The sequence below is a fragment of the Manis javanica genome, chromosome X (genome assembly GCF_040802235.1).
Source record: "Manis javanica isolate MJ-LG chromosome X, MJ_LKY, whole genome shotgun sequence".
NCBI lineage: Eukaryota > Metazoa > Chordata > Mammalia > Pholidota > Manidae > Manis > Manis javanica.
Genome location: NC_133174.1, coordinates 30,469,014 through 30,487,709, shown reverse-complemented (window position 1 = coordinate 30,487,709; position 18,696 = coordinate 30,469,014). Strand labels below are relative to the sequence as shown.

At 38.7% G+C, this 18,696-nt stretch overlaps 1 protein-coding gene across 1 annotated transcript in view; it reads right to left on the bottom strand.

Annotated features, from left to right (window-relative positions):
* Window positions 1–1,285: 1,285 nt before the first annotated feature.
* Window positions 1,286–18,696, bottom strand: part of LOC140847530 (transmembrane protein 47-like) — a 65,139-nt gene continuing 47,728 nt past the window's right edge. The window contains exon 3 of the transcript XR_012127579.1: window positions 1,286–1,682. The gene's annotated coding sequence lies outside the window, so the exon portion shown is untranslated. The remainder of the gene's footprint in view (window positions 1,683–18,696) is intronic.

Below are 18,696 nucleotides of genomic sequence, written 5' to 3'. Positions count from 1 at the left end.
TTGAAGAAGGAATTTTAAATATAAAAAGTCTTAAGTATCCATTTTGTAAGTATACATCCCCAGAGAGTTGTCCAAAATGTCATAAAAAGATAAGAAATAACAAGTGTTGGCAAGGATGGGGAGAAAAGAGAATGCTCATACACTGTTGGTATGACTGCAAATTGGTACAGCCACTATGGAAAGCGTATGGAGGTTTCTCAAAAAAAACTGAAAATAGAAATACTATATGACCCAGCAATTATACTCCCAGGGATTTACACAAAGAAAACAAAATCACTATTCTGAAAAGATATATGCATACCTTTGTTTATCACAGCATTATTTATAATCACCAGAATATGGAAACAACATAAGTGTCATCAGTACATGAATGGATAAAGCAGAGATAGTACATATATACAGTGGAATATTACTCAGCCATAAAAAATGAAATATTGCCATTTGCAGCAATATGGATACAACTAGAGGGTATTAATGCTGAGGGAAATAAGTCAGAGAAAGATAACTACTATATGATTTCACTTATTTGTGCAATCTAAAAAAAAAAAATGACTCATAAACACAGAGAACAGACTGGTGGTTACCATAGGTGGGGAGGGGGCAAAATAGGTAAGGGGAAAAAATTAGACAAAAATGTCATAAAAAGGTACTTTAAAAATATATATAAATTTCTAAAAATTATATAACATAGATTAATACATGCATGTAACCCAACACCCAGATCAAGATAATTCTAGCACCCCAGAAGACTCCCTCATAACCCCTTCCTTAAATGTATCTCAATTCTCACATCTATCACAAGAGATCAATTTTAAAATTTTCATACTTAGCCATGGCCATATCAATGTGCCTCTTTTCCTTTCTTAAATTCTTAAGGCATTTCAGAAAAGTTCAAACTAGAAGTTCCAGAGCTGCTCTTCATATCTTGGCTCCTCCTTAAAATCACCTACTCCTCTCTAAGCACTTTCTACATAATGTGAAGCAATTTGAGGGCAAGAATTAGGTATAATCCTCTTAACTTTCTTCCCCAAATTCATCAAATACCTAAAAGTGAGGGCTTTATAAGACAAAAATTGACCAAAACATCAGTAGCTTTCTGTCTGATCTCCCTAATGCTCATGTTTCTGCTGTATTTCTTATCCCTTGCCATTTCCTTAAAATTTGCATGATGATATTTTTTTTCAGTTATTTTATTTACTTTATTTCAATCATTTCTTTAGATTTCAAAACCCACTATATTCTGGAACCACAGGCTTTTCTAACCATATCCTTCCATTGCTCAGATGATAGATATCTGAGCCTACTTTATGTAAGATACTAAGGGGATTAGAAAGTAAGGGTGCCTATAGCCCTTGTCCCTAGGGATTCTGCAATCAGACTTGAGTAACCTAATCTACTAATTTAGTGTAACCCTAATTCCACTTCAGCTCAGAGACTCTTTCTGTCCAAAGTCCCATAGTATTTACAGCCAGTTACCTTTATCATGCAGTCCAATGTATCAGTCTGTGTCGTGGCTTTTGTAAGTTGTTAGCAATGGAAACTATCAAAAAATTTTTCAGAGAACCCCAATATTTTAAACAGATGAGACTATTCCAGTTGACTACAAAAATGGAAGGCTTGGAATCTGACCATCTGTGACATTCCCTGTCAGTCCCCTTTACTGCAGCTACTTCCCGTCACCTCTGCAAAAAATGGAAACGGATAGCATATCCCTTAGAATTTGATGAACAAAATTGGAAAACCACTGTAGTATAACATTTATTGATATCCAATTTCTTATTATTTCCTCACCTTTCCACAAAACAAACACAAACCTACAGAAATCTCTCCACTAACAGACTGCTTAGGGTTCAAAATGCTCTTTTTCGTCCAACTGTTCCTAACTCACAAGTATATTGCACTGGCTAGCAACCTATACTATCTGTTAAAATTATGTTTGAAGATTGAATGTTAATAGTTCTGATTCTTTGTTTATATCATTTCTATCATCACCATACTTCTTGCTACATTTTCAATACTCAGTTATTTGTATGAAATGATGGTTTTAATATTTTCATAAACCATATTTAAAAATAAGCATAGAGTGATGTCAATGAAAATGGTGTGAAGTGGGGAATTCTAAAAGCATGTTCTTCTATGTAGAGTAACAAACAAGTTGGCAAAAAAAGAAAACCCTGCCAGAATCAACTTCATCAGAACTCTAGAAACTAATTAAAATGTATAGCAACCAAGAAAGAAAAACCTTGACTTGGGCCTGACCTTATCCCCTACTTCCCTGTTAGTAGCATCTTGGAAGACAGCAGCCCATATTCCAGGTATATGTTCCCAGAACCAAACAGAGAAAAATGGATCTTATTCTCAAAGAATTGAGGTTGGTTGTTTAGCCCTGTATTTATGGCAAAAATCTTGCCTTTATTTTGCCTCTGTTGGAACTCACCCAAGTTGGAGGCAACTACCTGGGGGTGCTCTCTTCAAAACAAAGGTAAATGCAGTAGCTCCTATCACCTGGACAAGGGACAACAGTTGGTGTAACCAATACAAAAATGGAAAAACTTTGGAGAAGAGGTAGGGAATAAAGAGAATAAGGTATTTGAAAGACTCCCTCATAGTCTTAGGAATCTAGATGGCCAAGTATTTATCTAGAAATTACTGCATGCTCTAAAAATATTTTGGTGCTCTATACTCTTATCTTTGACCTTCAGATTCTCTTTACACAGAAAGTGAAGGTAATGGTAGAGTTGTATGTATATTGTCTAGCTGGAAGTTGAAAGTTTGCCCTAATAACTACACAGAGCCCATATGCAAAAACTACAATAATCTGGGGGCAGGAGGGTTTCTAGGTGTTTAAGAAAGTACATCAAATCACCAGATGACCATAACATTAACAGAAACAAGATTTCAGCCACACATGACAAAGAATACACTTTTTAAAATGAGTTAAAAATCACTAAAACAACAAATAACTAGAACAAGTACCAAAAACAAATTGAAGAGCAGGAGAATCTGATTTTCAGAGTTACCATTCTATACATTAATTCACAGCCTTGCCTACTGCTGAGAATAGTACTCAGACTTGACCAGAGGAACCAGGCAACTACATACCCCATCCTACAACCTCATGTGGGCAGGAAACCAAGAAAAAAGGAGTGCAATCCAACTATTCTCAGCCAGTAGCCACACCTCCCTCCAAACCAACCTCAGAAGTTGGGAGTAGCCTCACCCAAAAATAGTCCCTGATAGGAAGTTCTACCTTCCCAAGGATGTTATCAATAGACAAATCCAGAAACCCACAGTGAGCTGACTGCTGAACAGCTGTCTCTGCCAAAGCAAAACTGTAAAGTCTGGAAGAAGAGATGACATACTCAGATGCACAGACACCAAAATAAGGAATCAAGAATCATGAAAAATCAGGTAAATATGACACTACCAAAGAAAATTAATAAAGCTCCAATAGCTGACCCCAAAGAAATGGAGATCTATGAACTGTCAGGCAAAGAATTCAGAATAATTATTTAAAGTTTAGTGAACTACAAGAACACACAGATAACTCAGTGAAATATGGAAAACAATGCATGAACAAAAATAGAGGTTTAACAAAGAAAGAAACCATTAAAAACAAATACTATATCTAAAAAAAACAACTGACCTGAAGAATTCGATAGTTTTGAAAGAAGACTCAACCATGTAGAAAAAAGAATCAATGGCTAGAAGACAAGGCATTTGAAATTATTCAGTCAGTGGAGCAAAACTAATAAAAAAGTGTGAATAAAGCCTAAGGGACTTATAGGACACAATCAAAAGAAACAATATCTGCATTATGGGAATTCCAGGAGAAAAAAAGGAGAAAGGGATAGGCAGCATATTTTGAGAAATAATGGCTAAACCCTTCCCAAACCTAGAGAGAAAAATGGACATCCATATCCATGAGGTTCACATGACCCCAAATAGGTTGAATCTGCATGAAAGTACAAAGAAATGCATTACATTGTAATTGTCAAAAGTTGAAGTCAAAGAAAGAATTTTGAAAGTAGCAAGAGAAAAGAGAGAAGTTAAATACAAGGGAATCACCTTAAGACTATCAGTGGATTTCTCACCAGAATAACATTTCAGGCCAGGAGAGAATGGAATGATATACCCAAAATACTGAAAGAAAAAAGTGTCAACAGAGAAATCTATCCCTAGCAAAGCCATCCTTCAAAACTGAATTATATATAAAGAAATTCCCAAGCAAACAAAAGCTGAGGGAGTTCATCAAAAATAGATCTGCCTCGCACACCCAAAAAATTGCTACAGGAACTTTTTTGAATACAAATAAAAGGATGGTAATAAACATAAAAACATAGGGAGGGTAACTTAGGATGGTAAATATACAAAGGTTGATTCTGTAATATGACAATGGTGATGCAAAATTCACTTACAATATTAGTTACCCAATATAAAAATGATATAAACTGTAACACCAATAACCTAAAATGTGCAGGAAAGGAGAAGTAAAAGTATAAAGTGTAGGGATTCTTTTGAAGTTAAGTTGATATTTGTTTAAAATTAGGTGTTATAATCTTAAAATATTTCATGTAAGCCTCATGGTAACAGTGGAAAACGTACAGAATTAAACAAAAGAACATGATAAAAAATTCAAAGTATACTGATACCAAAAGACATCAAACACCAAAAAAAAAAGACAAAGGACAAGAAACAAGGAACAATGGAACTACACAACAGCCAGAAAGAATGAACAAAATGACAGTAGTAAGTCCCTATCTATCAATAATTACTTTAAATGGAAATGGATTAAATTTCCAATCAAAAGATATAGAGTGCTTGAATGGATTAAAAAATAAGATCCAAAAAATAATAATAATAATAAGATCCAATTATATGCTTCCCACAAAAGACTCAATTATCTTTAAGGATATACATATAGAGTGAAGGAATGGAAAAAGATGTTTGAAGCAAATAGTAACCAAAACAAACAAGGAGTAGCTATACTGAGAAAAAAACAGCTATTAAGTGAAAAATGGTAAAAAAGACTCAGAGAAGGTCATTATATAATGACAAAGGTCATATCCATCAAGAAAATATAACAATTGTAAATGTTTATGCACCCCACATTAGAGGACCAAAATACATAAAGCAAAGACTAACAGAGCTAAAAGGAGACATAAACAGTAATACAACTAATAGTTAGAGACTTTAATACCCAACTCTTAATGGGTAGATCATCCAGAGAATCAGCAAGAAAACAATGAATTTGAACAACACTATAGAACAAATGGACCTAAAAGTCAAACACAAAAAATTCTGTCTGACCACAGAATACACATCCTTCTCAAGTGCACATGGAATATTTTCAAGGATAGACCATTAGGTCACAAAACAAGTCTGCAAATTGAAGAAGACTAAATTCATACCAAATATCTTCTCTGACCTCAATTATATGAAAGTAGAGATCAGCAACAAGAGGAAAACTGAAAAACTCATGACCACATGGAAATTAAGACCCTCCTGAACAACCAATGGATCAGCAAGAAATTAAAGGTGAAATGAAAAAGTATCTTGAATGAAATGAAAATGGGAACAACATACCAAAACTTGATGGCTGCACAAAAGCAGATTTAAGAGGAACGTTCATAGCAATAAAGCCTACCATAAGAAACAAGAAAAATTGGATTCTCAAGATGGCAGTGTGAGAAGGGTGGCGGAAATATCCTACCCAAACCATATATACTTTGAAAATACAGTGAATACAACTATTCCTAAAAGAGTGACCATAAGATACAGTACACCAGCCAGGCTACATATACATCTGTGAGAACTCAGCATCTCATGAAAAGGGTAAGATACAAAGCTGTGATCCGGCGGGACCTGAGCACTCCTTCCACCCCAGCTCACCGGCGGAAGGAAAAGAATCAGAGTGGGGAGGGAGTGGAAGCACAGGACTGTTAAATAACCAGAACTTCAGGTGCCCTAACCCCCTGGGTGGGGTGGCAGCGCTGAAGCCCATCACAGCGATAAGCAGCCTGCCATTCATTACCCCCTGCTGGCACTTCAAGCAAACCAGAAGATCCACCACTGCTGCAGAGCAAGTGGGGAGCAGATCCGTCCACGGCTAACTGGGCCAGACCAAGAGGCTGACCCCTGTGTGCAGTCGACCAACACAGACACTGGACACTGGTGCAGAGTATGGAAGGCACAAAGGGGCTTTATTCTTGCGGTGAACATGCACTGCTCGTTTGCAACCCCCGCCAGTGCTCTAGGCCATCCCAAGGGCCACCCTGTGAATGGCAGCTCAGGGGATTAACCCAGAGGCTGCCCCCTGCATGCAGCTGACCAGCACAGGCAGAGGAAGCCGATCCAGAGCGTGGAAAGCATGTAGGAGTGCTGTTCTTGCGGTGAACATGTGCTGATCGCCTGCGACCACCACCAGTGCCCTAGGCAATCCTGAGGGCCACCCCATACACAGCAGCTCAGGGGATCAACACAGAGGCTGCTCCCTGTCTGCAGTTGCCCAACCAAGACCAGCATGGAGTCCCAAAAAGCACGAAGGGATGCTGTTCTTATAGGAGAACACACACTGCTTGCCTGCAACCCCCACCAGTGCTCTAGGCCATCCCAAGAGCCACCCCACCCATGCACCCCAGGGGATTAACCCAGAGGCAGCTGCCTGTGTGCAGTTGACTGACACTGGAAGCAGAGATGGGCAACGTGACCAGGAAGCAGGAAGGCACTTTGTTCTCCCAACTGACACACACTCCACTCGCCAGCAATCACATCCATTGCCATGAAAAGGCAGAAGAAACTTGTTCAGTCCAAAATCCCTCAAACCCAAGAGAAAGGGCCTGGTGAGACAGAAATCACCAATCTTCCTGAAAAAGAATTCAAAACAAAAGTCATAAGCATGCTGATGGAGCTACAGAGAAATATGCAAGAACTAAGGGATGAATTCTGGAAGAAGATAAGATAAATGAAACAAAAACTGGAAGGATTTAAGAGCAGACTGGATGAGTTGGAAGAAACTGTTAATGAAATAGAAATCAGAACAGGAATACAGAGAAGCCAAGGCAGAGAGAGATAAAAGGATCTTTGGAATGAACAAATATTAAGAGAACTGTGTGACCAATCCAAACAGAAAGATATTTGCATTATATGGGTACCAGAAGAAGAAGAGAGAAAAAGAGATAGGAAGTGTCTTTGAAGAAATCATTTCTGAAAACATCCCCAAGCTGGGGAAGGAAATAGTCTCTCAGACCATGGAAGCCCACACATCTCCGAACACAAGGAACCCAACAAGGACAACAACAAGAAATATAATAATTAAAATGGCAAAGATCAAAGACAAGGACAGAGTATTAAAGGCAGCCAGAGAGAGAAAAAAGGTCACCTACAAAGGAAAACCCATTGGGCTATCATCAGACTTCTCAGCAGAAACTTTACAGGCCAGAAGTGAATGGCATGATATATTCAATGCAATGAAACAGAAGGGCCTCAAACCATGAATACCATATCCAGCAAAATTATCATTTAAATTTGAAGGAGGGATAAAACAATTCCCAGAAAAGCAAAATTTGAGGGAATTTACCTCCCACAAACCATCTCTACAGTGTATTTTAAGGGACTGCTGTAGATGGAAGTGCTCCTAAGGCTAAACAGATGTCACCAGAGAAAATAAAACCACAGCAAAGAAAGTAGACCAACCAAATACTAACTAAATGCAATATAAAATCAGCAATCCACAAAATCAGTCACAGGAAACACAAAAGAGTACAGAATAAAACACCTAACATATAAAGAGTGGAGGAGGAAGAAAAAGAAAGGAGAGAAATAAAGAATCATCAGACTGTGTTTCTAATAGCGTAATAAGTAAGTTAAGTTAGATGGTTAGATAGTAAAGAAGCTACCCTTGAACCTTTGGTAACCATGAATCCAAAGCCTGCAATGGCAATTAGTACATATCTATTGATAATCATCCTAAATGTAAATGGACTGAATGTACCAAACAAAAGACACAGAGTAATAGAATGGATAAAAAAGCAAGACCCATCTATATGCTGCCTACAAGAGACTCACGTCACACCGAAAGACATACACAGACTAAAAGTGAAGATCTGGAAAAAGGTATTTCAGGCAAATAATAGGGAGAAAAAAGCAGGTGTTGCAGTACTTGTATGACATAAAATAGACTTCAAAATAAAGGAGTAACAAGAGACAAAGAAGGACATTACATAATGATAAAGGGCTCAGTCCAACAAGAGGATATAACCATCATAAATATCTATGCACCCAACACAGGAGCACCTACAAATGGGAAACAAAAATAACAGAATTAGAGGAGGAAATAGAATGCAATGCATTCATTTTGGGAGACTTCAATACACCACTCACTCCAAAGGACAGATTGACCAGAGAGAAAATAAATAAGGACACAGAGGCACTGAACAACATACTAGAACAGATGGACCTAACAGACATTTACAGAACTCTACACCCAAAAGCAGGAGGATACACATTCTTCTCAAGCACACATGGAACATTTTCCAGAACAGACCACATACTAGGCCACAAAAGGAGCCTCAGTAAATTAAAAAAGATTGAAATTCTATCAACCAACTTCTCAAATCACACAGGTATACAACTAGAAATAAATTGTACAAAGAAAACAAAAAGGCTCACAAACACATGGAGGCTTAACAACATGCTCCTAAATAATCAATGGATCAATGACCAAATTAACATGGAGATGCAGCAATATATGGAAACAAATGACAACAACAACACAAAGCCCCAACTTCAGTGGGACGCAGCAAAAGTAGTCCTAAGAGGAAAGTACATAGCAATCCAGGCATATTTAAAGAAGGAAGAACAATCCCAAATGAATAGTCTAATGTCACAATTATCAAAATTGGAAAAAGAAGAACAAATGAGGCCTAAGGTCAGCAGATGGAGGGACATAATAAAGATCAGAGAAGAAATAAATAAAATTGAGAAGAATAAAACAATAGCAAAAATTAATGAAACCAAGAGCTGGTTCTTTGAGAAAATAAACAAAATAGATAAGCCTCTAGCCAGACTTATTAAGAGAAAAAGAGAATCAACACACTTCAACAGAATCAGAAACGAGAAAGGAAACATCACGACGGATCCCACAGAAATACAAAGAATTATTAGAGAATACTATGAAAACCTATATGCTAACAAGCTGGAAAACCTAGGAGAAAAGGACAACTTCCTAGAAAAAGACAACCTTCCAAGACTGACCCAGAAAGAAACAGAAAATCTAAACAGACCAATTACCAGCAACAAAATTGAAGTGGTAATCAAAAAACTACCCAAGAACAAAACCCCTGGGCCAGATGGATTTACCTAGGAATTTTATCAGACATACAGAGAAGACATAATACCCATTCTCCTTAAAGTTTTCCAAAAAATAGAAGAGGAGGGAATACTCCCATACTCATTCTAGGCAGCCAACATCACCCTAATACCAAAACCAGGCAAAGACCCCACCAAAAAAGAAAATTACAGACCAATATCCCTGATGAATGTAGATGCAAAAATACTCAATAAAATATTAGCAAACAGAATTCAACAGTATATCAAAAGGATCGTACACCATGACCAAGTGGGATTCATCCCAGGGATGCAAGGATGGTACAACATTCGAAAATCCATCAACATCATCCACCACATCAACAAAAAGAAAGACAAAAACCACATGATCATCTCCATAGATGCTGAAAAAGCATTCGACAAAATTCAACATCCATTCATGATAAAAACTCTCAACAAAATGGGCATAGAGGGCAAGTACCTCAACATAATAAAGGCCATATCTGATAAACCCAAAGCTAGCATCATACTGAACAGCGAGAGGCTGAAAGCTTTTCCTCTGAGATCAGGAACAAGAAAGGGATGCCCACTCTCCCCACAGTTATTCAACATAGTACTGGAGGTCCTAGCCACGGCAATCAGACAAAACAAAGAAATACAAGGAACCCAGATTGGTAAAGAAGAAGTCAAAGTGACACTATTTGCAGATGACATGATATTGTACATAAAAAACCCTAAAGACTCAGCTGCAAAACTAGTAGAACTAATATCGGAATTCAGCAAAGTTGCAGGATACAAAATTAACACACATAAATCTGTGTCTTTCCTATACACTAACAATGAACAAATAGAAAGAGAAATCAGGAAAACAATTCCATTCACAATAGCATCAAAAAGAATAAAATACCTAGGAATAAACCTAATCAAGGAAGTGAAAGAACTATACCCTGAAAACTACAAGGCACTTTTAAGAGAAATTAAAGAGGTCACTAACAAATGGAAACTCATCCCATGCTCCCGGCTAGGAAGAATTAATATCATCAAAATGGCCATCCTGCCCAAAGCAATATACAGATTCGATGCCATCCCTATCAAATTACCAACAGCATTCTTCAATGAACTGGAACAAATAGTTCAAAAATTCATATGGAACCACCAAAGACCCCAAATACCCAAAGCAATCCTGAGAAGGAAGAATAAAGTGGAGGGGATCTTGCTCCCCAACTTCAAGCTCTAATACAAAGCCACAGTAATCAAGACAATTTGGTACTGGCACAAGAACAGAGCCACAGACCAGTGGAACAGAATAGAGCCTCCAGACTTTAACCCAAACATATATGGTCAATTAATATACGATAAAGGAGCCATGGACATACAATGGGGAAATGACAGTCTCTTCAACAGATGGTGCTGGCAAAACTGGACAGCTGCATGTAAGAGAATGAAACTAGATCACTGTCTAACCCCATACACAAAAGTAAATTCAAAATGAATCAAAGACCTGAATGTAAGTCATGAAACCATAAAACTCTTAGAAAAAAAAGATAGGCAAAAATCTCATGGACATAAATATGAGTGACTTCTTCATGAACATATCTCCCTGGGCAAGGGAAACAAAAGCAAAAATGAACAGGTGGGACACTATCAAGCTGAAAAGCTTCTGTACAACAAAGGACACCATCAATAGAACAAAAAGGTACCCTACAGTATGGGATAATATATTCATAAATGACAGATCCAATAAAGGATTGACATCCAAAATATATAAAGAGCTCACATGCCTCAACAAACAAAAAGCAAATAATCCAATTTAAAAATGGGCAGAGGAGCTGGATAGTTCTCTAAAGAAGAAATCCACATGGCCAACAGGCACATGAAAAGATGCTCCACATCACTAATCATCAGAGAAATGCAAATTAAAACCACAATGAGATATCACCTCAGACCAGTAAGGATCGCCACCATCCAAAACACAAACAACAACAAATGTTGGCGAGGGTGTGGAGAAAGGGGAACCCTCCTACACTGTTGGTGGGAATGTAAATTAGCCATTGTGGAAAGCAGTATGGAGGTTCCTCAAAATGCTTAAAATAGAAATACCATTTGACCCAGGAATTCCACTTCTAGGAATTTACCCTAAGAATGCAGCAGCCCAGTTTGAAAAAGACAGATGCACCCCTATGTTTATCGCAGCACTATTTACAGTAGCCAAGAAATGGAAGCAACCTAAGTGTCCATCAGTAGATGAATGGATAAAGAAGATGTGGTACATATACACAATGGAATATTATTCAGCCATAAGAAGAAAACAAATCCTACCATTTGCAACAACATGGATGGAGCTAGAGGGTATTATGCTCAGTGAAATCAGCCAGGTGGAGAAAGACAAGTAGCAAATGATTTCACTCATATGTGGAGTATATAAACAAAGAAAAACTGAAGGAACAATACAGCAGCAGAATCACAGAACTCACGAATGGACTAACAGTTTCCAAACGGAAAGGGACTGGGGAGCATGGGTGGGAAGGAAGGGATAAGGGAGTAGGGGAAGAAAGGGGGCATTACAATTAGCATGTATAAGGGGGTGTGGAGTATGGGGCAGGCTCTACAACACAGGGAAGACAAGTAGTGATTTTACAGCATCTTACTACACTGATGGACAGTGACTGTGAAGGGGTATGTGGGGGGGGACTTGGTGAAGGGGGGCACCTAGTAAACATAATGTTCTTCATGTAATTTTAGATTAATGATACCAAAATAAAAATAAAAATAAAAATCTATGGCAGCATCACCACCCAATAGTTTTTTTGTAAGGCCTGAAGATTAAAGCACCTTCCACAATTAATGTTGAAGGGTACAGTTAATATGATTAACTGCACAGTACAGCAAGTAGACTTCATCCCATGACTTTGATCAGGCACAAGGAGCAAAGATCACAGACACTGAGAACAAAGGACTTCTGATGTGGAGGGGCCAGGGAGTTTCGTTTGTGGAATCAGGAACCCTGACTTAGGGCAGGCCCCGGGCACCTGCAGGAAAGACAGCACAGGCAGAAAAAGAGAACAGGGTAAAAAGAGGGATGCCAAAGACAGAATGACTTTCTCTGACCCATCAAAGTTGGACTCTGGCCAAGTCAAGGAGATGCCATCCTCTCCCATTCCAGTTTCCTTCTACCCTTGACTCTCTGGCCTTGACTGTAAACAAGTAATGTTAACCCTAGGGCTAAAGTGTACCTGGTGGTAATACACCAATTAAAAATAATAAAGGACAGTATGGGCCTCAAGTTACCAACAAACTTTGGGTTTGTGTCTAATTAGTAACCCGTCTTTGGGATGTTATGGTATTTGCTTTGAAGATTAGTCACGAGAGGGAGGATTTCTATTGCTGAACAGAAATGGGAAAAAGTGCGAAACTTTCTCCTTGGAAATACTAGAAAGATTAGAAATGAAGATGAAAATGCAATCTTAGTTGATGAATATGTTAATTCCTCTTTGAATTAAAAAAAAGCTAACAAGGTTTAAGTTAAAGTTGAGAGGCAGTCACATTCTGGCAGCTTTTAGGAACTGGTTTAGGAAAAAGGGAGTTTTCTAAACAATCATTTCTTTACAGTCTAGAGGGATAATCAAAATAATAACACAAAATACTATCAAATTTAACCTTTGTCAAAGCCATCCAGGAAGTCATTGGTGACTCCAGAAATCACACCTCTGGCATAAAGAATGTAGGTAAATTCAAAGCCTTTCTGTCTGGCAAATATTCCAGTATACTTGTGCCTTAATGTGTTCCAAACAGTCAGCTGGAGTTTACTAAGTGCTAGGACCCAAATGAAAAAAAGGTGTTTTCTTATTAAAGAGGAAGATCCTTTTTATCCTAAAAGAAATAAAATAAGCTTGGCTATTGGTTGATACAAAAACAGTTAAAACTGAGGGAAACCCCTATGAGGACTCAATCCAGTCTTTTAATATTAGCAAACTGAACCAAGATCTTTTTCTTATTCATCCTTTATAAACAAGTTAAAGAATAGGTAACATGCCATATGTTAAATGTGCTATACATTTTACATATCTTCATGACTTTTACTGTGGCTTTCCTTATTTTCATTGGGATAAAGTTGACTCCCACCCTGGAATATGAATGAAAATAGTGACTTAGAGATCTAGGTTTGTGATAATTTTTTGGTAGATTTTTTTTCCTTATCCAAAAATCTTCATCTATTAAAATAAATCATTTCATGAAGCATTTCAAAATAAAACCCTGCAAGATTACCATTAGAAACGTTAAAAAGTATCATATCTGATATATACACATACACCCTGACAATTTAGATAGGTTTGTAGGTTGATAAAAACTCAAATAAAGATAAAACAATAAAATGGAATTTCAGGGGCAAAAAAACTCTGGTTGATCCTCTACCACATATGTCATCTGATGATTAAAATAGCAATCATGGGTTTGTTAAGATAGAGAGAGAGAGAGAGAGAGAGAGAGAGAGAGAGAGATAGAAACAGATACCTAGCTTCTTATCTATTAAAGTACTGCCATACAAACTTGAAAATAAAATACAAAATGTTCTAAATGTTAAGAACACCTAAAAATGTCTTTTTAAAAATGCCTATTCTGTATTATGATTAGCACACATAATGTAGGCATGGCACGGGGAAGGCAGTATAGCACGGACAAGACAAGTAGTGACTCTATAGCATCTTACTACACTGATGGACAGTGACTGTAATGGGGTATGTGGGGGGGACTTGATAATAGGGGGGATTGTAGTAACTACAATGTTGCTCATGTGAAACCTTCATAAGACTGTGTATCAATGATACCTTAATTTAAAATGAAAAATAAATAAATAAAATTAAAAAACCTAAACTGAAGTAGAATAAAATCTGTGGGATGGTGTTGCAAGGATATTTGTTTTGGAAGCTTGCTAATAAATTGGCAGAAATTCTCATTATCCATTGTGCTGTCATGTGAAACTGACTCAATCAATTTCTTCAGCAGAAGAACACTGAGACTAAACTAATGAACTACAGGTTAGTCATCACATAGCACAATCCAGCGTGACTTCACGAAAAGAGCAGGTCTCAGAGTATATCAAAGTTGACTGAACATATAAATTCTCTCTTTGAAGCCAACCTACCTTTGGAACAATTTTACCAGTAAACACATATAATGGTGTCTTTGTACCGTTTTCTCAAAGTGTGTATCACTAGTTGCACTAGTTTGCTAGAGCTGCCAGGTAACTCAGTACCACAAACCAGATGGCTTAGAAAAACAAAACAGAAATGTATTTTCTCACAATTCTGGAGGCTTGACGTTCAAACTCAAGGTGTTGCTGGGTTGGCCCCTTCTGAAAATTGTGAAGGAAGGATCTGTTCTCGGCCTTTCTGACTTGTAGACATACCATCCTGCTCTCTACCCTCATGTTCACGTGGCATTCTCCCTGTGTGCGCACCTCTCCATTGAAATTTCCCCTTCTTCCGACAGCCGTCTTACTGGATTAGGGCCCACCTTAATGGCCTTATCTGCATTCCATCTGCAAGGGCTCCATTTCCAGATAAGGCCACATTCTGAGGTACTCGGCGTTAAGACTTCACATATGATTATTGGGGGCACACAATTCAACCTCTAACACAAGTCTATAATGGATTATCAATAAAATAACTAGCAGTAGATGAAGCAAGAGGGTAATTGTGGTAAATTCTATGAAGGGAAAGAAATAAATTCTAGAAAGAACCCCAGTGTCCTCACCTGTAAAATGCAATAATAATGCTATCTGTCTCTAGGATCAAAGGAGAGAATGCATGAAGAGCACTTTGCACAGCATCTGTCAGTAAATGCTCAACAGTATGATCTATTTTGATATTACATTTTTGACTTGTAATTTCAAACTATACTGTCTTCTATATTAAAATCTTTGCTGACTTAATAGTGATGGATTCTTCTTAGGAACATATAGTCTGTTGTTATTATTTACTACAGTTAATTCGTCAACTTGCAATGCTCCCCTTCCATGAAGAAGAATTAAGGATATGTACGTTCTATGTCCCAATAAGGCAAATATGGTTTCTACCTACGCACACTAATCACAGGGTTCGATTAACTCTATTGTTGTCAGATAGAACCAAAAAACAAACTGTGTGATATTATTTATATCATTTTCTGCCAAAACACTAACAATTTATTTTTTAGCATGCAAAAATCAGACTGACATTTAAATCATCCTTGCCAGTTTTTACTATCAATAATTTACTTAGGTCTGCTTTCCAGGCATCCTGCAAAGTCTTACGATTTTGATATACTCCAGTTTGATGACGTTCTTCTCTCCACTTGGAAAGCATTCTTGGCACACATCCCTGGGAGGGAGGCTGCTGTCCTGGGCACATGTACCATTCCAAGAACATCCCTGTGTGACTGAGACCAGGGCATCCCTCTCTAAGGAGGAAAAAACGGAGCTCCCCTCCGGTGTGTGGCACAGGGATGACCTTGGGCTTGTGCTGTGATGCATTTCTGGTCTCTTCTGTTTACCTCTGCTAGTGAATTTGCAGGCAATAAAGCAGGTCATAGAGTCATGTGATGCAGTTTAGGCCTGCAAGAGCTTTAGCTTTAAAGTCCATGTTGTCATACATCTAAGCATGGGACTGTATCTCCTATATGACAGTACTAATAAAAAATAATAATAGCTAAATTTATGAAGTCTTTAATAAGTGTCAATCCTGCACAGAAAAAGCTAAAGCAAGCATGTACCTATTGACTCATATAATTTCAGCAGTATATACTTGTGGGATGTGCCCTTATTTCCATACACAGAAGAGCAAACAGAAGCTTGGAGAAGTTGCAAATGTTATCCAAGGATCTATTATAGAAGTTCCATGACCATGTATTTTTTTCCTAGAAGTAATGTATATATAAGCACATCTTTACTGTTTACAAACTTCTTTGGCATATGTTGCTTCCATTTGATTTTCCTCCTCACAGGCTCATGAGAGTCTGCTCCAAATGTGTCTCATCTGCCATCTATTTTTGCACCTTTCATCAGAGAAACTGGAAAACATGATCTTTAGAACATTATCCATACCTTAGAAACAAGGGACTGGAGTTTGGGCCTAAATGCCGCCTCCATAGTTTTTTGGGCCAAAGAAGTTCCTACCCGGATAAATGGTTTGGGTGAAGAAGCACACGGTGTGTCCGACATTCCCAAGGGGCCTTCATGTGTGAGTAACTAAGACACTTGGCATAGACCCCGGTCCCCAGCGCCCCTCTCCTCACTGAAGTCACAGTGAAGCCAGGCACAGCCAGGATCTGGGAGGCTCCTTCCTGGCCGCTGGAGGCCAGCAAGCCCCAGTCAAGAACCCCAGAGCTGCCGTGTGCTGCTGCTTCCAGGGGCCCAGGTCATTCAACATGCAGGAAATGATGCCAGAATGTTCCTGGGAGAAAAGACATCATTTCCATGTGTACCACTGAGATGCCTCTTGTTGATAAGGGTTCCCAGGACACCCCTGCAACTCAGTCTTAAGCAAATTCGATAGTAGAGAACGTGTGTCTTTGGGATGTCTGTCCACAGCTTCTCCCTGCCCCCCTTTCTTTCTTTATTTTATCCTGCTTAGAGATCCAACAATCTGTGGCCTGTCCACAGCCCCTAAAAGCCCTATGCTTTCTTTTTTATCATAATGCTTTATTTCCTCCCCTTAGCTGTTTCAAACAAAAAAAAACCACCTTAAGTGTTGTCTTTTCTTTCAATATATATACTTTAACTTCTGGAAAGCAATAATGTTTCACCTCTTCTTCACTTGAGGCTATACATCCTTTCTCTCCCTCTTTTTTCTATAGCTCACCCCTCTCTTTCCCTCTCTGTTGCACTTCTAGAAGGGAATAAACACTCCCAGCGTAGGCAAATTCATTCTCACTGTTTCAATTGCTACCTGTGAGCTGGTAACGTACAAATATAATTTTCCTGGCCCATACCTCTCCTGCAAGCTTCAAAGATCTACTTCTCACTGACCTGTCAGACATTTACATGTGGGCACATCACTAGGGCCTCAACTAGAGTGAACACTGTATGGCCTTGTGTAAAATAATCCCAACAATGACAAACATATTTGCAAGTATTTACATGTAGAGAATTATCTTTCAAAGGGTACACAAGAAAACAACAAAGGTGGTAGCCCACAGAGCTGGGAATGCTACAGGCAAGGACAAGACGGGAAACTCACATTTCTCTACATGCCTTTTTGAACCATTTGGATTTCATAGAATACATACGTATTACCTATTTTTTTTAAATAAATTGAGTAAATATTTTCATGGTCATATCTTCAAGAGTTCTGCCAAGCCCAGTGTTCTCCTTCCACTACACACTCTCTGGGTGAAGTCACTCATATTTTCTACTACTATTTGTGAGCTGTTGGCTCATAGATCTAGTATCTCCGGCCCAGTTTCAAAGTTCCATCTCTCACTGTCAGATATTTACACATGAGAATGTCAGCAAAACTTCAAACTCACCTCTCTCACACCCGCTTCACCATCTTCTGGCTACTCAACCCTTGAGGAAGGACTTCTATAAATACCGTAAACACTAAAGATAATATAAATTTATATTTACATAAGAAATATAAATACATTCAACAATTTATTTGATTTATGGCTGCTAGTCCTCCTGAATTGTCAGTGCCAGCTGCAAACAACTCATCATCTCACCACACATCCACCAGAACTGGGCCTCACCCCTGCCCTCCCCAGATCCACGGAACGGCCAGGTCAAACGGTTCTGCCCTCCCCTGAAAGAGCACTGAAGTTCAGCCGGCCTTTCCCATTCTATTACCTTATGTGAGGCTCCATAAGGTGATCTTCTCTGTCATATTATTGCTTTCAGTTACCCTCCATACCACTGCCTGAGGGATGTATGTCATGTAAGTCTAACATCATCAATCCTGACCGGCACTCTTGTGGCAGTGGCTCCTTGTGCCAGGTGAGGAGGCATCCACTCCTCAGCGTGCCACCTCGCCCAGCCTCACCTGGCCTCATCTCCTCCCATTTCTTGCCTTGTTACAAAAATAACACAACTGTTTGCCCTTTCTCACCCTAACACCTTTGTTTGATTCCTCCCTCTGTTGCAATGCCTGCTCCTGACCCCCTTCAGCTGCACTTCATCTTGGCTACCCTCTCACTGAGACAGGGACCATGGGCTTAGACAGAGTAGGGTGAGGGCCTCTGGAAAAATCAAAGCAAGATAATCCATTGTGAGGAGGTTTGCTTTGGCCTGCTGGGGGGCTCAGCTTATTTTTCTAACTTTACCCAAGTGCTGCTTTTCTTCCTCCAGCCCTAAACAAATCATTTGTTGCAACTTAGGCAGTGTAGCAAGCAAGC